A 19,771-nucleotide genomic window follows, 5' to 3' on the forward strand; every position below is an offset into this window, starting at 1 on the left:
ACTTCATATTCATATAGTAACTTCTTTCTCTTTTTAAGTTTATGAACCAAAACTTTTAAACCAGTACTACTTAATAAGTGTAAGAGATATTAGGTTAAAAAAATTTTAAACGGCATAAACTTAAAAGTAAAATGACTGACGATTTTTATTTTTATTTACTAAAACCATTTGAGGTCAAAACATTTTGTTGATAACGAAAAGCTATTTAAAAACAAAACTGTATAATTTTGTCATATTCAAAAATTAAAATTTTTTGTTTTACAAACTGTAAAGAAGGTGCACCTAAACCCATTTTATACTGGTACATAACTAAAGTTTAACTTCAGCATTATAATATTAGTGAAACAAAATTTACTTCACAAATGTGAGACTTTTTTATAATGTGGCAATTATTTCCTGTTCTTAAAAACTTATTTTCATAAACACATCTTTTTAGTATACCTAAATCATGTTCAAACTGTTGTGAATATTCAAAATAAACACATGAAAGTTAAAGTAAACAATAAAAGTTAAATTCAGTCAGATTTCAATTGAAAAAACTTCAAAACAAATTTTACAAGAAATATTTAAAGCAGGTATCTTTTCCATTAAATCTATAGTTTAACAGCCATGAATATATTGGGTATATGGATTAAGCCTTTGACTATATTTTTATAAATAATCATGCTTTAGTAAATAATAAAAATTTTATGTAATTGATTAAGGTAAGAATAATTTTATACAAACTTAATATACTTTTTGTTTTTATTTATGTATTTTATAACTTAATTGAGTTTATTTCGTTTATAGATAAAGTAAAGTTGTTATCTTACTTTTATTAAAACAAACAACGCTTTTTGTTAGCAATGAATAAGATAAATATAACTTATTTATTTTATTTACTAATACTAGTTATTATTAAAACGACTTTTCGAGTATAAGAAAAACTATTAGGCAAACATTGACCTTGAAATTTAAAAAACAAACAATATTAAACTTTTATAAAATATATCAAAGAACATTCATGACATAAAATGGTATTAACTAAATATATTTTAGCTTGCATACACTTACTTAAAAGTATTAAACAATAAATAAGTAAATATTTCAAAAAATTGTAATTAATAAAAAGAAACCAACAAACATTTTAACAGCTTTTATTAATGAGAAATATAACGAAATTGTTCATGCATGAAAAGAAATAAATACAAGTCACATAATTCAACTAGCTAACAACACAGTTCTCATTCTTGTTTTGGTGTGACGAAATTCTTTACGCTAGTGGGCGCTTCAACGACGGCGTCGAACACTTTTGTCACTCCGCTGTTCCATGTTGATGAGATGGATTGTTTTGATGGGAGAAAGTTGAGCTGGAAAGAAATAAAATATTTTATTATCTACTATTGTACTGATTAAATTCAAGTTATTGAGCTGTTACAAGGATAAACATGTCAAAACATTGTAAAATGAACATATCTTTATTGAAAGTTAATTAAATGATATTGATATATTGTTGTTCCATGTTGAACTGATTGATTGTTTTGATAGGAGAAAATTGAGTTGTTGGAAAAATTAATTATTTAATGTAGCTTAAGTAGATGTTTATTCAGAATAAGATTAAACTTTGTAATCATATTTTTATTGACTACTACAAGTCGAACTGATTGCTTGTAATAATAGTAGGAAATTCAACTGTTAAGTAAAATAATTTATTATTTATCGTTACTTAAGTAAGTGTTGACTGATTGTAGACTTTGATGGTAGTAAGCTGTTAGAAAATAAATATTATTTTCTCTTAACTGTAAACTATTTAAATGTTATTGGTATATTAATGCTGTTCCATGTCGAACTGACTGATTGTTTTGATGGGAGGAAATTGAGCTGTTGGTAAAATAAATAACATAAATTCATCAAAACTCTATATAATGTTGATATCTTAACTGTAAAGTTATTTAAATGTTACTGATATTAATGATGTTCCAAGTACTTGTGACAATTTCGAAGGTAGGAAATTGAGCTGTCAGAAAGATTAAAATTTCAAAATCTTGGTAACTAAACATAAATGTTAACTACACAATAAAAATGTTTAACAAAAGTATAGTGATGTTCCAACTTGATCAGATAGTGAATTTTAAAAGGTGGCAACTAAACTGTTACAAGGATAAACATGTCAAAACATTGTTAATTGAACATATCTTTATTGAAAATTATTTAAATGATATCGGTGTATTAATGTTGTTCCAAGTTTATGAGATAGTGAATTTTAAAAGCTCAACTGTTACAAGGATAAATATGTCAAAACATTGTTAAACTGACATATCTTCATTGAGCATTATTTAAATGATATTGGTGTATTAATGTTGTTCCAAGTTGATGACATTGTTTTGATGATAAGAAGTTGAGCCGTGAGAAAGATAAATAAACACTATTATATTTAAAATTATTAAACATATGTTGCATGCTGTTCACTACGCAAATTTTATTGTCTTACTTATGCTACTGCTTGTTTTTTTCAGGGTTGCTACTCGTTTTTTCAAAAATTTTTCAGGTTTTCAAAATTTTCTCCAGGCTTTTAAAAGTAAACGTTTTTGGGTCTATTTTTATTTTAAAGTTAAGTTTAGGGTAAAAAAACTGAGTCAAATAGTATAAAAACAATGAAAAGATACTTGAAAACTACTTTAAATGTGTTTTTGAATGAAATTTTTTTGATCAAAACAATTATCTATATGATAAATATTTTGTGCCATTTCGAAAATTTTCTTCTTAACATGTAAAAACTGTTTAAAATTCCATGTTTTTCCAGGTTTTTTAGTAATTTTTGTACAAAATTCAAGGTTTTTCCAGGTAAAGTGGCAACCCTGTTTTTTTGAAGAAAGAAAATAAGCTGTGAGATGACAAATATATTTATGTTAATAATCTATAAACTACAATTACCATATAAATTGACAAATAATTTCGCACGTGGTATACTTTACAATCATTAAATTAAGACATACATTTTTCAAAGTACTACTTACTGTAAATTTTATTAGTTACTTTTAATTTTCAAAGAAAAAAATTAGCAAAAAAAATAATTCATTATTTAATTTTTTTTGCTTAATTTAATTTTGCTAACTTTTTTGTATCTTAATCACTTTTGTGATAACTTTATTTTCAACTGAGTATTACAAAAATATAAAACTTAGTATTATCTTATCATACTTTGGTAACAACTGTTTTTCGTTACACTTGAATTTCAACTATAAGTTTTTTATGCTGAATAAAACTAAATAATAAATTCCTTAGGTACCCTAAGAAAAGTAACTCTACAATAGATACTATGGATCATAAACAACTAAAAGGAAACAAACTTTCGTAAAATGGGCCTGTTCTGAGAACACCCAACTTGGTACAGCTTATGAGCGCAAACCAAGCAAACGGTATAATTGCAATGGAAGAAACTAGACTGACATGGTTTTGTAATGAAAGTTACAATTAAGTGCTAATAAAATCTTAATAAAAGAATCTGACCTTATTTGCTTCATATTCTACCTTGCTTACTTGAAAAAAAACAAACTCAAAAGTTTGGTGGAAATCCTGCGGTATCGGATTATCTACAAAGATCTAAACATGGACAAACACAAAATAATTTACTTTTACAATGCAGAAAATAGCTTTAGCACTATTTCTGATTAAGTGCTTAATATTATTCAGCTTCAATAACAAAGTTGTAAGCAGTTTCTTAGCACAGTAACTTTAAATTTTCAAAAGTAATTATTGAACTTGTTTTTAATTTTGTACTATTCTTATAAAAAAACACAAAAAAGACTACAGTGCTTATTCACTTATCCGGACTTCACTTATTCGGACAGTTATAGTCAAGAAAAAAGTTAGAAAAAAATTAATACCAAACAAAAGTTTAATTTTATTTATTTATTTGAAGTTTATTGTCAAACGAAGGACCTAGGCATTAAAACCTAAGCCACTTAAACTGAAAGACACTAACATAGAAAGGAAAAACAAATTACAGTGTAAAAACAAACATTACACTTATACAAGGCACAAACTGAAAAAACTCAAACTTTCACAACCAAAATATTCAACAATTCCAAAGCCACCAATCTCCAATTATACATTCCAAAACAACAGTTCTTTGAAAAAAGCATATGTGATACAAAATTTAAGATTTCATGGTTCAAGTTCAAGTTATAATACTACTAAAGCTTAAATTCAATATTTGTTGGAAACTAGTTTAGTTATTATAAACCTCTGTATTTAAAGTTTTTTATTAAAACTTTTTGAGTTTTTTTACTTGTTGATTAAATTCTAAGCATTTTTAGAAAACAAATGTATAAAAGTTTTTTTATGTTCGATTTTTGATTCAATTTATATTACGAAAATTGTTAGCTAAAACACTTTTTGTTAAAATTAAAGGCACAAGACAATTTTATTTTGTTTTTATTTGTTAGTTATATAAGTTTGACAGACTTAACAGTTTTAGATATAGACAAGACATCAAAAACGAAAACGAGTTGCACTAACCATTAAAAATAAACTAGAAGTTTGTACAATGGGAAAAACAATGTTCCAATTTTTTTTATGGAGCAGTTTAGCATAGACAGGTCGACTTTGTACATCATTTTTGAAAAGTGAAGAAAAGTTTAAAACAGAAAAAGAGGAGCTGAGCTTTTATTATTTATTATGCATTGCATAATATACAGCACTTATATTATTTTAGGAAAAAATTGTTTTTTGAACTTATCCGGAAAAATGCTTATCCGGACATGTTTACAGAAAACCTTGCCCAAAATGTTCGGGTAAGTGAATAAGCACTGTATTTAAGTTGAAGCCAGTATATTCCTTTATTATTTAATCTTCTTTATGTTTTTTGCTGTTCATAGTCCATTAAAAACTCACCAATAAAATTTTTGTTACTAATATAAAATTTTACAACAAACAATGTTTTTCAATTTTCTAGTAAGAAAGTTTTTAATTCTTTAAGTTCTCATTTAAGAATTATTTCCTAAAAGAATTATTTTAAAGTCTCAGTCAAAAAAACAAAACAAATAATTGATAGATGTTTTTTTATCATTCCAATTTTGAAAAATTAGGCAGATGTAATTTTATCAATTATCATTAAAAAAGCATGTAATATAATTACACCTATCTACAATATATATATTTTATGACTTTATGCTTGATTACTATTTATACTTTTATGATAATTCAAATTCTTGAATTCTATTTTAAAAAGCCACATTTCAAAAAATAATATATATTTGAAAAAAATGCTCATGTAGGTTTAATTAATTAGATTATTATTGTGAAGAGAAAAAAAAATTAAAAAATTGTTAAAAAGTTAATAAAAAATATATCAAAAATTATATAAATTTAGCAAAAATAAAAGGCAATTATGTAGATTATTAATAAGGTAATAAAAGTATTAAAAAACGTTGGAAAAATAACTTACTGATAGAGAAGTTATAAGAATAAATTTAAATAAGAATAAAGTTAAATATTATAATTTGAGTTGTTTGAAGGCATGCACAATAATACCAAATAACTTACAGATGGATGAAATGGCATGTGTGGATGACTTGCAAGATAATTGCATCTATCTACAGTAGCTTCATTGTCAAAATTCCATACCTCGTTCTTGTAAGTTGCGTAGAAAATACCACCCACCACTGATGCCTTCAATATCAGTCTGTAAATGTTTATAAATAAATAGTTATCAGAATGCTTTTAACAGTACCACCAGCTACGGAGGCCATTAATATTAGTATGTAGATATTTATACATAAATATTATAACTAGTATATCAGGAAAGCTGAGAATTTACGCCATCATAGAATAAGCCTTTACGACCTTCATAAGTAATTTACATTCAAAAGTCTAACAATATTATCTACTCAACTTTAGATATTAAAATTTATAAGTTGAAAACTTAAAAGGACCAAAAACTTATAGAAATGTAAAATAAACTAAATACAATTTAGATTTAAAACAATGTCTATGATTTTTATTTAATTTCAATACAAAAATTTTTAATTCAAAGTTTATAAGCTAAACTGCCATTCATGTGCTTGGGAAATGATAACAATTAACAACCTTGCTTTTGATTTTAAAGGAAAAACTAATAACCTATTTTTTTTAGCAAAAAAGATATTTTCGGTCAAATTAAAAATGGTTTTACATTAAAATTATATATTTTCAAGTGAAGAACACAGTGAAAAACTTAATTAAACACTTATTAAAATCTGAAGAATAAATTCATTTTATATAAAATATTTTTAAAATTTCATTTTGGGTTTTTCATAAAAAACAGGTTAAACTCTCAACGTTTGTACTCTTATATATCAAAAACTAATTTGAATGTTTAAATAGTATGCAACCGATAACTAAGTTCAAAAACTTTAAAATAAGATCAACTGGTAAAAAAGTACCTTTCCTTACCCTTAGGCCTTATTTATGTAAACTTTGCTAAAATAGTTATTTTAAAAATTCTGCAGAAATTGAACATTCATATTACATAAAAAAAAAACAACTATAAATTCCATGACAAAAGGTGTCGTGACTTTATAGAAATAAAAAATATAATTGTTTACTAAATACAAACCAACTGAAAATGCATTTCATTTCCTATTTTCATTACATAAAATAGTTAAATAACTACAAGTTTAGTTTAATAACAAATAGCTTTTAAAATTTTAAACATATGTCTGCTAATTTTAATTTTTATACATAAAACAAGTCTTTTTCAACAACACAAATATATTTCAACAATTTTCTTCAGTGTGATTACAATTGTAACAAGGTAAAACAAATTTTAAACTTATATAGCCTTTTTAATTATATGAGAAATTATCAATCAATTAGCAAAAAAAAACCCTAAACTATAACAAAAAAATTAAAAACAATAAGGAAAACATAATTAACTGTAACAATTTAAAACAAAACAAAATTAGTCTAATTTAAACAAGGATAATGAGTAATCAAACTCTCTTTGTTTGCATAATTCTGGCTTGTCCAAATGAATATAAATAGCTTCTATTTTAATTAAATCAAAAATGTTCGTGCAACTTCTTAAAACTTTGAACTTTGTCTCACTGTAATTATTACCACATTTAGGATTTTTTACTAAGTGCTCTGAAATTGATGATCTTTTTGTTGCGTTTAAGGTTGCAATACTCATTTTCTTCGGTTGATTTTTGATATGGTCTTTCACGCACTTAGGTACGTGCTCTTTTATTCTTGTTTCTAAATGCCTAGAAGTTTGTCCTATATAGCTGTTTGCGCAACAGCATTTATACGTGTATACCACGCAACTTTTGTGTTTGTAGGATATTAGATCTTTACCTCTAGGATTTAGGATAGCAGCAGATGTAAAAATTACTCTTGGTTTAGAAAAATTACTCTTGGTTTATTACCACATTTAGGATTTTTTACTAAGTGCTCTGAAATTGATGATCTTTTTGTTGCGTTTAAGGTTGCAATACTCATTTTCTTCGGTTGATTTTTGATATGGTCTTTCACGCACTTAGGTACGTGCTCTTTTATTCTTGTTCCTAAATCCTAGAGGTAAAGATCTAATATCCTACAAACACAAAAGTTGCGTGGTATACACGTATAAATGCTGTTGCGCAAACAGCTATATAGGACAAACTTCTAGGCATTTAGAAACAAGAATAAAAGAGCACGTACCTAAGTGCGTGAAAGACCATATCAAAAATCAACCGAAGAAAACTAGTATTGCAACCTTAAACGCAACAAAAAGATCATCAATTTCAGAGCACTTAGTAAAAAATCCTAAATGTGGTAATAATTACAGTGAGACAAAGTTCAAAGTTTTAAGAAGTTGCACGAACATTTTTGATTTAATAAATAGAAGCTATTTATATTCATTTGGACAAGCCAGAATTATGCAAACAAAGAGAGTTTGATTACTCATTATCCTTGTTTAAATTAGACTAATTTTGTTTTGTTTTAAATTGTTACAGTTAATTATGTTTTCCTTGTTGTTTTTAATTTTTTTGTTATAGTTTAGGGTTTTTTTTGCTAATTGATTGATAATTTCTCATATAATTAAAAAGGCTATATAAGTTTAAAATTTGTTTTACCTTGTTACAATTGTAATCACACTGAAGAAAATTGTTGAAATATATTTGTGTTGTTGAAATAGCTTTTAGTTTTTGAACAAAAATATTTCTACTTTATAAGTAGGTATAACTTCAACAACTTATTTAAAAGAAAATTAAATTTTAATTTGTTTTTCATCTCTAATTTAAAAGAAAAATCTATTATGTACTTTAAGCATAATGTGACAAGACCACCCTAAATTTGAAAAGGAAAAATCCTACTACTACTATTTTTTTCAAAACCAGTTTTAATCTTGAAATTTAGTATTAGAAACTTTAAGAAATTTATTTTAAGTATTTACATTTAAAAAAGAATCATTTTCCATATAAATATAGTTTTTTTAATAATTTATATAAGAAAAAAGTTAATTTAAAATGGTTTTACTTGTTCGCAATAATACTTAAAAAATCTTGAAATTTATTACAATAAAATAAAAAGCACCATCAATTTATTCAAAATCAAAAGATTTGAGAACACTTCAATTATTGATTTTTTATAAAATAAAACTAACTTATTATTATAAAAACAAAAATTATATATTATGAAAACTGCGATTTTTTTTTCAAAAATGCCATTTTGCCTTCAAGTAAAAAATAATTTAATAATTTTACAATTAATTATTTAAAAAAACTTACTTTGGGGCTTGTTTCAAATAAGTAACTACTGACATTTTATTTACAACCTGTTAAAATATTTATTCTATTTTAAACTTTATTTATATAAAGAAAGTATACTTTATAAAAGATATAAATTATCTTTATAGGTATACAAACAAAACATGTATCATATATATTCATTTATTATACATTATATATATATTTTTTTTAATCAACTTTAAAACTTTAAAGTAGCAAGATAATAAATTATAAAACATGAGATCATAAAAAGTAAATACTTTTCATATTAGTTTCTACCTTATCTAATTTAGCTAATTAATACCTTTATTGTTTTTAAAAAGTTAAGGTACATTTATAGATAAGAATTCAAATTTTTAAATAGTTTAAGGGTATAAGGTAGTGAATCACTTTTTCACATTTTTATCTTATTTTATAGAGCTTAAGGGCATAATAGAGGGGATAAACACCCTTTTTTGGTTTTTTATCTTATTTTATACAGTTTTTACTAAGCTACAAGATGCTTTTTACAGATTTAAAAAATTCAAAATAGCTTTTGAGATATAGCCAGTCAAAGTCGGAGGCAATTAATAGGAACTTTATGGGAAGCGCAAACTAAAACGGCAAATAACTAGAAATCACTAAAAATCTATTATTTTGAGAAAATTTTGAGAATTTTGAGAAGATTTACTTTTTTTGAGATAACTACCTTAAATTTTTAGGAAATGTTGCTTGCAATATTTTAAAAAATTCTGTTGGAACAGACTTTATAAAAATTTAAAAACAAAAATTTTATAACTAAAAATAAAAAAAACTGTTTTTTTTTTGTTTTTTTATTTTTTTAAAATTCTTTCCAACAGAATTTTCTAAATATATCAAGTAATATTTCCTGAAAATTTGAGGTAGTTATCTCAAAAAACGTAGGAGGAGATAGATTTTTATAGAAATAGTCTGTTTTTGCAGTTTTAGTTTGAGGTTTCCATAAGGAACCTATAGTTGCCTCAGACGTTGACCTACTATATCTCAAAAATTGTTTTGAATTTTTTAAAATCTGTAAAAAGCATCTTGTAAGTTACCAAAAACTATATAAAATAAGATCTAAAACCAAAAAAGGTGTTCACCCCCCTATGCCCTTAAGTAGGCTACAATATGCTTTTTACATTTTCAAAAAATTCAAAACAATTTTTGAGATATAGCAGGTCAACCTCTGAGGCAACTATAGGTTCCTTATGGAAACATCAAACTAAAACTGCAAAAATGACTATTTCACTAAAAGTACATCTACTCTTACGTTTTTTGAGATAAATACTTCACACTATTTGAAAATGTTCCTTGCAATATTTAGAAAACTCTGTCAAAGGAAATTTTAAAAATTATAATACAATATTTTATAAAATAAACAGTAAAAGTTTTTTTTTGTTCATTTGTAAAAAAGTTTTCCTAAATATTGCAAGGAACATTCCCTGAAAATTTAAGTGAGTTATCTCAAAAAACATAGAAGATTTACTTTTGGTGATTTCTAGTTATTTGCTATTTTAGTTTGCATCTCCCATAAGGAACCTATTGTAGTCTTTGATTTTGACAGGCTAAATCTTAAAAATTATTTTTACTCTAAAAATTCTGTAAGAAGCAACTTGTAACTCATTTTAAGTTCAATAAAAAGACTAAATTCTGAAAAAGGTGATTTCATCCCTATGCCCTAAATAGGTTTTTTATGAAATTTTTAAGCTAAAAAGACTCAACTAATTATTTTACTCAAAGTCCATATCATCCTTTCTTTTTAACCAGTTTTTTCTTAACTATTATAGTTTGTCTAAACTTATTTTTCAAATCATATTTTAAAATATTCAGATCTTTTTTTTCAAAAGAGATACCTTTTATGAGAGTATTGAACACTTTTTTTTTATTGACATCATTTTGAGTTTATTTTAAAAAATCGTAGTCTTGAGCTCAAAAAATAACAAACAGTATATATGTTTACTAAACTTTCAAAAATGTTACAAACCTAACCATATCTCAAAACATAATTGACTTTTTCATATTTTATAAAAGTATCGTTCTTAAAGTTGACTTTGTAGTTGTAAAGAAAAATATTATCTTTTACAAAAATATGTTAGAATTGTTTAATGATTATAAGAATATTATATATAATTACAAGTCTAACTAGTTGGGAGGTAACTAATTCATAAATTTTTTATATAAATACACTTTGAAATAAAAATAAAGTTCAAGGTTGCCACTCATTTTAAAAAATTTTAAGGTTTTTAAAAATACACATTTTTGGGTCTATGTTTAGTTTAAAGATAAGTTTAAGGTAAAAAAAGTTTTAAATAGTATAAAAACACTGAAAAGATAATGTGAAAGTACTTCAAATGTGTTTTTTCATTATCAAAAATTTGATGATGACAAAAAAAAATATTTTTATGGTAGATTTTTTGTGTGAAATTAAAATTTTTCTACTTAACATGTAAATATTGTTTAAAATTCAAAGTTTTTCATGGTTTTTTTTGCTTACGTTGTCAAATTTCAGGTTTTTCCAAATTATCAGGTAAAGTGGCAACCCTGTTAAGTTACTTATATTCAAAATTTACAAGTATCTATATGCAAAAAAAACAACATTCGATACTTATTTTGATTTTGTTTTAGTTCCAAAAAACAACTAAAAACTAAATTAAAAAATGATAATAATATATCTAAAAATTTAAGTATTGAATGTTAATAAAAATTTTAAGTTTAGCAATTTTTCAGAAAGTACATGTAAAGTAAGTTTCATTTATTCGGTTGTAAGTGAATATTTGATTTAAATATTTATCACAAAATTATAAAAAAGTGAATTTTTCTGTGTATTAAGTTCTTTGTACTTTTTTAATCAGGGTGGCCACTAGTTTTTAATAAAACTTTTCCAGCTTTTCTGATTTTCTTCCAAGTTTTTCAACATACATATTTTGTGGTTCTTTTTTGTATTAAATTATTATGGTAAAACAATAATTTTAGTTTTATAAAATTGCTGAAAATATGTTTTACTCTTATATAAGTAACTTAAAAGGAACAATACTCCTACCAATTTTTGTAATAGTTTTTTAATCTAACTGAAGTTTCACTATTTTAAACATAAAGTTGTTTCAAAGTCCAGGTTTGTTGATGATTTTTTTGATAATTCCAAGGTTTAACAGATTATTTTCTAAGAGAATTCCTCAGTTAAGAGAATTACTCAAGGTCTTTCTAAATTTCTTGGTAATATGTTCTATTTAAAAATATTTTTTGGTTATACCATAAAGTTATTTGCTTATACTAAAGAATACACATTGTTAATATAAACTGCCTGAAAGTATACAACTTGTTTATAAAGAAATACAAGTTAGTGCACACCTCAAGTAGTCATAGCTTTAAGAATGTTTATTTTTCTTGCACACTTGCGGTGTATGATTCGATAACTAACAAGTAATTTTGTACACCAAGTCCTAAGACCTTTTTTTTTTGATATTTTTGTTTTTGTATTTAACAAACTTAAACTTTAGTTACAAATACAAATAGCCTAAAATAGTGTAAGCTATCTTCACATTCAATGTTGAGTATTTTCTTAGGGTGGTTTTGGTTGCTGAAACTTAAAGCAGCAGCAGTTGTTCAAAAAAGATAACTTTCTTTTTACAGAACTCATTTTCTTCTATAAAAATAACTTTTTTGTTGTTAATAATGTCTAGATAATTCATACTGTTAATGTCTTTTTTTTGTACTATATGGCAAAAAAAAAACAGTTTTAAACTCTACCTTTTACAACAATAAACATTTTCTGGGATACAGTTTTCTGGGGTCAAGGATAAACATTTAATAATTTTAAAAACATATTTCAAAATTATGGAAAAATTATTATGTTACAAGTAATGTTATAAGTGTTATTTGTATTTACTTTAAGTTTTGAAGTTAACACACACCAAGTTTTAAAACTTATGTTAGAGGTCCTACCTTTTTAAAAAAATAATATTTTTTTCTTAATTTTCTTTCGTTTATAAGTATTCTAGTGCTGCTGCTTTGAAATACTATTAAACTGAAAAACTCAAATGAAAAGTTGAACAACCTCTTACAGTCATAGTTTGAGTAAAAATTTAATTGTGAAACCTTATTCAAAGCAGAAAAAACACCTATTTATAAAGCCTAGTCTTTTGAAATTTATTTTTTTTTTAAAGGTAGAAGGAAATGTCTAAATGAAGTGTTTAATTTACAATTTGAAGCACAATTAAAAACAAATGACTGTGGATAATTATTTTTCTGGTCCATTAACTGATGTTTTAAGTTAGTCAAGTTCAAGTTTGAAATATCTATATTTTCCCTTATTTTTATCTTTTTTTAAATTTTATAAAGACAGCTTACTAAAAGTGCAAGTTAATAAGAAATTCCCCATGCTGCTACTATTTTTGCTGTGAGTCAACAACGTTTTTGTTTAGCTTTCTGAAGACTAAATAGGAATAGAAGTGACATAAAAGTACAAAACTTATTAAGTAATGTAGTTGGTTAAATAAGCAAACCTTACAATTCATTATTTTTATTATATTTTGAATTCATAAAATAACTAAATGTATAAAAAACATGAATCATTCAAATATACTTATACTTTACAATACATAGTTTATAACTACATTACATACTAACAAAAAAGTTCGTTGTAATAAAAAAAGTCTGTAATGAAAAAGCTACGAATTTTTTTTTATTTATAGGTATGTTGTTTAGTTGAATTAAGTTATTCGAGTCATATGAACCAGTTGTTACAATTTCGATTGCTTTTAAAGCAGAGCCATTAAAGTAAGAACTATTTCAAATCTAACAGTTAATGATAAAATCAATAATTTTTGCCTATTGATTTATAAAAGTTTTAAAAGCAGCTTATATTTATTGAAAAAGAAATTTGTAATACTGTTGTGTGGTTCTTTTGTATATAAGATACATCACTCAAACTATGTTGTCTAATTTATATAGCGTAGTCTAGAATAGTCTTAAGTTTTGATAAATAAAATTCACTAACACATTATAATAAGTAAGTATAAAAGCACTATATATTTATTATGTTCAATTTAGAAAATACAAATACCAAGATGCCCGCAGGAGTCCTAAGCACAAATGTGCAAGAAAGTCACCCCGTCTGCAAGAAAAGTATGGGCAAAAAGTTCAGGTTGACAATCTACCCACAGAAAGTTAACTAGACCCAATTGAGACTTTGGATGTTGGCCCACCAACATACATAGCTTTTAAATTAAAATTTTTTTTTTTTTGATGTTTTATTTTTTGCAGCGAAATATTGTTATGAAAACAAAGTCATTAAATTAATGTAGTTATTTCATTCTCTTTAATGTCAAAAAATCTGGAACTCCGGAATTTGACAATTTAGACCAAAAAACCTGGAAAAATCTTGAAATTTAGAAAGTTTGAAAAAAAACCTGGAACTTTGAAGAAATTTACTAAAAAACATGGAAGTTTATATAACTTTTACATGTTAAGTAGTAAAATGAAACTAAACTTTAAATTAAAAATATACCTAATGATGTGTACTTTTAAAAACCGAGAGGAATTTTTGAAAACCTAAAGAAATTAGCCGAAAACGTTTGACCACCCTGTCTTTAGCAATAAGTGGAAACTAGAGACATTTATTTTGCATATATCATAAAGACAACAGCTTTAAATATATAATTTGACTAATTTTACACTGTTTTTAGTGCAGAAGTAAAATTTACAAAAACCACATATTTCAAAATAATTTTTTTGTTAGCTTTTATCAATTATAGAAATCAAGGGTTGCCAAACACTTTGGTTACTCAAGTAAACGCAGGGTATTTTTAAATTTTAGAAAATCTAAAACTATATGTTGAAAAGCATATCTGTTTCGAGGCTAATCAAAAAGGTGATTTTTATATATTGCCACCAGAATTAAACACAGCTTCACAGGAGGATGTGCAACAGGATTCTATTGATGATGAAATTGAAGCAGAAATAAAGGGTTTTTTTGCTACAGAAAATTTAAATGTAGAAATTGAAGAGGACGAAGTCTTTAACTGGTGGAACTTGAACAAGACAAAATACCCACATCTTGCCAGTTTTGCAATGTCTGAAATATCGTCTTCTGTGTAATCTGAAAGATTATTTTCTGAAGCTGGTAATTTATACGAGCAAAAGCGCAATCGATTGCTTCCAAAGACCGGCGAAACTTTTTTATTTCTTTACCACAACTTGAAAAACCAAGAATAATCTTTTGTAGTATAACAGAGACATCGTTATCTATTGTAGTCGGTTTTATATTTTTAAACAGTTGCTAAAGTTAATCTATATTTATTTTTGTTATTGTAAAAGTGTAATTCCAAGTGAAATTTTAAACTTTTTATTACAAGTGTAATTCCTATTCGTTTTAGGCCTTTACTACAGGTGGTTATATTTCAATTAATTACGGCTCCATGTTTAGTTAAATACATTTTGTTTTTTAATTATGAACACTTCTAAAGTCTATGTTTTAATTCGTTTTTGTTCACAATAAGTACTAAAACTCTTAAATTAAACATAAAATGTTTTAATTTTTTTTGTGATCTGTTTTCTGCTGTATTCATTTATTAAAGTCTTTTATATTATTTCTTTGCATAAAAAAATTACAACTTAATTGTTAGTGTTGCTTGCATGGACATAAAAATATTGAAACTAAGCTTTGTGTATATAGCTTGCTTTTTTTAGCAAGACATTCGTTTTTTTGTTTGCTTTTAAAGTAAAAATGTATTTATTTTTTAACTTGTTAAAAATATTGTTCAGAACTTTTTAAGAAATAAATGATAATATAATACGTAGCTATATTGTAACTAAATATCAAGCAGATTAATTTTTTCGGATTCAAATGATTAAAATATTTAGATTCGGACCCGGTTTCGGATTCGGACTTATGTATATATATGTATATATATATATATGTGTATAGATAAACATAGCATTGAATTATCAAACTACGTATGTTATTTATGTAACTTAGAAAAATACAAAATTTAATAAATTTAAAAAGAATAGCTATTAAACAAAATAAACGAAAGATAGCTACCCTTTCTTTATAATCAAAATATATATTAAAAAAATAGCATTAAACAAGAAAATAAAAAATCAAAACAAAACATGAATTAATTTGTGGAAAAATTGATTTTAAAAGATATTTATACAAGATTGTACTTTTGTTAATCATTATAAAATTGCTGAAAAACTTTGTTATGGTTCTTATGATATACTAAACGTATAAAAACTGCAGTGAACAATAGCTATCCTTTTTTGTAACAAATATATATCTATATGAGACGCTACACGTTTATAAAAAACATATTTAATAAATAAAGCCTTAGCTTAAAAACTAAAACCTTTAAGCAATAAATATTCCGTTTAAATAAATTTGTTTTAAAAAAAGATGTAACAGCACTATCAAACTGTTGTATCAGTACTGTTGTAAAACTATATTATTATAAATTGTATTATAAATTATAATAAATACTTTTATTATAAACTTTTAGTGAGTATTTAATATTTAAGTTATCACAATTAACAAAATATCTATCGCTAGAGTAGTTAAATATAAGTTAGTGTTTCTCTTTAACTTTATTTTGTTTTAAAAAGCTTGTATAAAAACTGGTGTTTCAATATTATTGTTTTTGAAGGTTTAAAAAAAACAGGAAAAGCTATACAAGCAATTTTCTTTAAAAAACTTGATTAAAGTACTTGTTATAAAAATTTTATCAAATTTAGAGTTAGACAGTTAATAAAACCTTCAAAGTTTAAAAACTGTTAAAAGAGGTATTTATTACCCTTACTCAAATTAATATTCTAATAAAAATATTGTTTTACTTTATAAATAGTTTGAGAAAAAAAAGGTTTTTTCCTACAAAAAAATACATAAGTTTACAAAAAACTATATTACCTACAGTAACCTACATTTTCTATTGTTTTTTTTAACTGATTCAAAATGTTTTAATATTAATTAACGACATAATGTTTAAGAAGTAATAGCAATCATAGTTAAACAGTTTGTGTATATTTTTAAATATGCATACCAAGTAGCCGTTATTATTTTGAGAAAAAAAATTCCGGTTTGTTATGTAAATTCAACAACTAATATATTACTCTTTTTAATTTTGTTTCTACGCTGATGTCTAAAGTAAGTTACGGGAGAAAAGTTTTAATTTTACTACTTATAGTCATGTGATATTTTAGTAAACAAGTTTTAATTAGCCTAGTGACCAACAATTTATTAGCTTGCTGTCAACTGAAATCAGGTTTGATAAAAAATATTAAAAAATCAAATATCACTACAAATACTGACTTTGCAATGTGCTAACAAAGAAATATAACTAAATTAGTTTGAAAAAAAAAGTTTTAATCATCTGATAAAAAACATCACTAATATCTTTAAATTTAAACACTTTACATACTTTTTACATGTTGTATTTTCATAATATCTAGTTTCCTTTAGTATTTGAAGATATAAAAAAAACACTTTTTATTTGGAGCTTCACCAATTAGCTGAGCGTAAATTACTTTACTTTATCGTAATTAAGTAAACTAACGTTCAAGTCAAAATTTAACTTTTTTTTTATTATTAGAAAAATTCCTGTTGATTTTATATTCATTGTGTAATTTTAACATCCAGTTTATATTCCTTTTCGTGTTTTGAAAAAGATGTTTGTTTACTTTAATGTTTGTTTGCATTAATCAGCTAGTTCTAAATGAAAACTTATCAAACTAAAACGTCATTAATCAATAGTTTTTTCTATTAGAATTAAAACCCGTTTTCTTATTTGGCGTACTTTGGAAATCAAAAAGAAGTATATAAACTTTAATAAAAAATTCTTATAATATTAAAAAAATATTGAAAAAGCAATCATAATATACAAAAAACTTTAATAATAAATAACTTTATAATTTATGATTAGTTATGCAAAAGTTATGCTAATCAGCTAATTCAAAATGAGATTTTTGAAACTAAATTTTTATTTTACCAAAAGTTATTTCTTGTTTTCTAATGTACTACTGCATTAAGTAATGTTATGTTTTTTAAAATCAAAACCCGTTTTTTTTTGGAGTACTTAAAAAACAAAAGAAATTCTAAAAACTTTTTTAAAATTTTTTTTTATAACATTACAAAATCTTAGAAACAGCAATCCTAATATAAAAAAAAAGCTTTAACACTAATGATTAATTATGCAAAAGTTATCGATACTACACTTGTCAATAGAATGACCTTGAAATCAGTCAAACTTCAGAAAAGAATTTCAAAATCAATTTTGCTACAAACACTTGTTTCGCTTTCTATCATCGCTTCATGTTCAAGTTTATAGACCAAGGAATATAAAACTATTTAAACGATAATGCTATAAAAAATAAAGTTATCTAATATTTAACCAAGTCTATTTATTGGTCAAGATTACAAACTTTTTGTTTAGAAACATACTTCTTTGATAATTTATCATAGCTATACCTGTGTATAAAAAAACTTATAAAAATTTAATATAAGATAATTTAAGTTTGTTTAAAGATCTGTTTTAGAATCTATAACACTGTAAAAAATCAAGAAATCATTAAAGTATTTTTGGTATTATACACACAAATGTAAAACTTATTACAATTTATCTATTAAATTCAAAGCACTTTCTGTGTTTATACATTAAAACATGTTAGACGATAAAAAAACTAGACTGTTTTTATACTCAAGTTTTTTTTAATTGTTTTTTAAAAGAATTTTAGAAATAATGTTTTACGAAGAAAATAAACACAAAAACGTTAGAACTTCTCGTAAACCAAAGTTTAACTAACTGTCATTACTTATAACTTTATCTTAACTTAAAATCAAAACCTTTCGAAGTTTTAACTGCATTTAGAAATTTTTAAATATTTCATGCTTTTAACAAAACAAAACTTTAAACGAGCATGTTTTTCTTAACTTTAATTTTTTGTTTTTCCACATTTCAAAATAAACTTAGTTTGAAAAGAAAAATTACTAAAAATACTTCGAAAAAACTACAAAGTTTTTTTCAATAAATTTCTAAATCTTTCGTCATAAAACTTAAAATTAAACGATTGAAAACTAAAACTACTTGTTTTTGTAAAATAAAAAGTTTTTTTTCAATACAGATTTATAAATCAATAATAAAAGATTAACAAGCTTATTTATTTTAAAACATTTTTGCAGACACACAACAATCATTGCAATTATTGATGCAATCTGGTTGCATAAAAATAATATTCAGTTCACACAAAATTTAATCATACTTAGTGTCTCAGCTTTTAAACTAAGAATTCAGAAAGCTGATTTATAGCAAAGTTTATATTCTGAACAATGATTTTTACGATTTTAAAATTGATTTACTAGTGATTTACGTTTTACAATAGAAACAATACCAGTAATCATCAGTTGCAATAAAATTCTGAAACCTGTGGCTACATTTATACTAAAAGTTAAAAAAATAATTGTTAGGTGTGATAATTGGTTATAAATAAATAAGACAACTAAATATTTAGCAAATTGTTTTTAAGCTCTGAGAAAAATTTTATTAGCTTAACTGAAGTGGTTTTGAAAAAAATATAAAATATATAACAAAAATACAGAAATCTACTTTTAGAATTTAGCTTATAAAAGGTAGTATAAATTAAGTTATTCATTGTTATTTTCATATTTGAAGAGAAAAAACTACCAAAATATTACCAAAAAAAAAGAAGATAGTTAGATTAATAAACAAATTAGAACTAACATAAACGCTTTTTTTTAATCAGCTCTGTCGTATTTTGTACAATATTCATTTAGCTAAAATAAACTTTTTTTTTTACTTAAACCTTAGCATGTTTATTTGGTCGCAGATTTTTAAAGAAAGTTTAGTTTCTATTAAAAGTAATACCACTGCATTAAGATTATTTCATTTGTGTAAACAAAAAGACTCTAACATACGCTTTTATAATTTTCAATGTTATTTGTTATTGTTTTTACCGATTTCTGACGCAAAGCGATATCTAAATCATAATAGTACTTAATTAAAATTATACTATTTAATATAAATTTAATA

The 19,771-nt window shown here is 24.2% G+C and overlaps 1 long non-coding RNA gene across 1 annotated transcript; it reads right to left on the reverse strand.

Annotated features, from left to right (window-relative positions):
* Positions 1–1,120: 1,120 nt before the first annotated feature.
* Positions 1,121–8,775, reverse strand: LOC145840977 (uncharacterized). The gene is made up of 3 exons (XR_014370130.1): positions 8,733–8,775; positions 5,527–5,665; positions 1,121–1,349 (listed from the first exon to the last, which is right to left on the reverse strand). It is a non-coding gene; the product is annotated as an uncharacterized LOC145840977 (long non-coding RNA).
* Between the last annotated feature and the right edge of the window lie 10,996 nt (positions 8,776–19,771).

Source organism: Thalia democratica, chromosome 7, assembly GCF_965202585.1.
Source record: "Thalia democratica chromosome 7, ktThaDemo2.hap1.1, whole genome shotgun sequence".
Lineage (NCBI taxonomy): Eukaryota > Metazoa > Chordata > Thaliacea > Salpida > Salpidae > Thalia > Thalia democratica.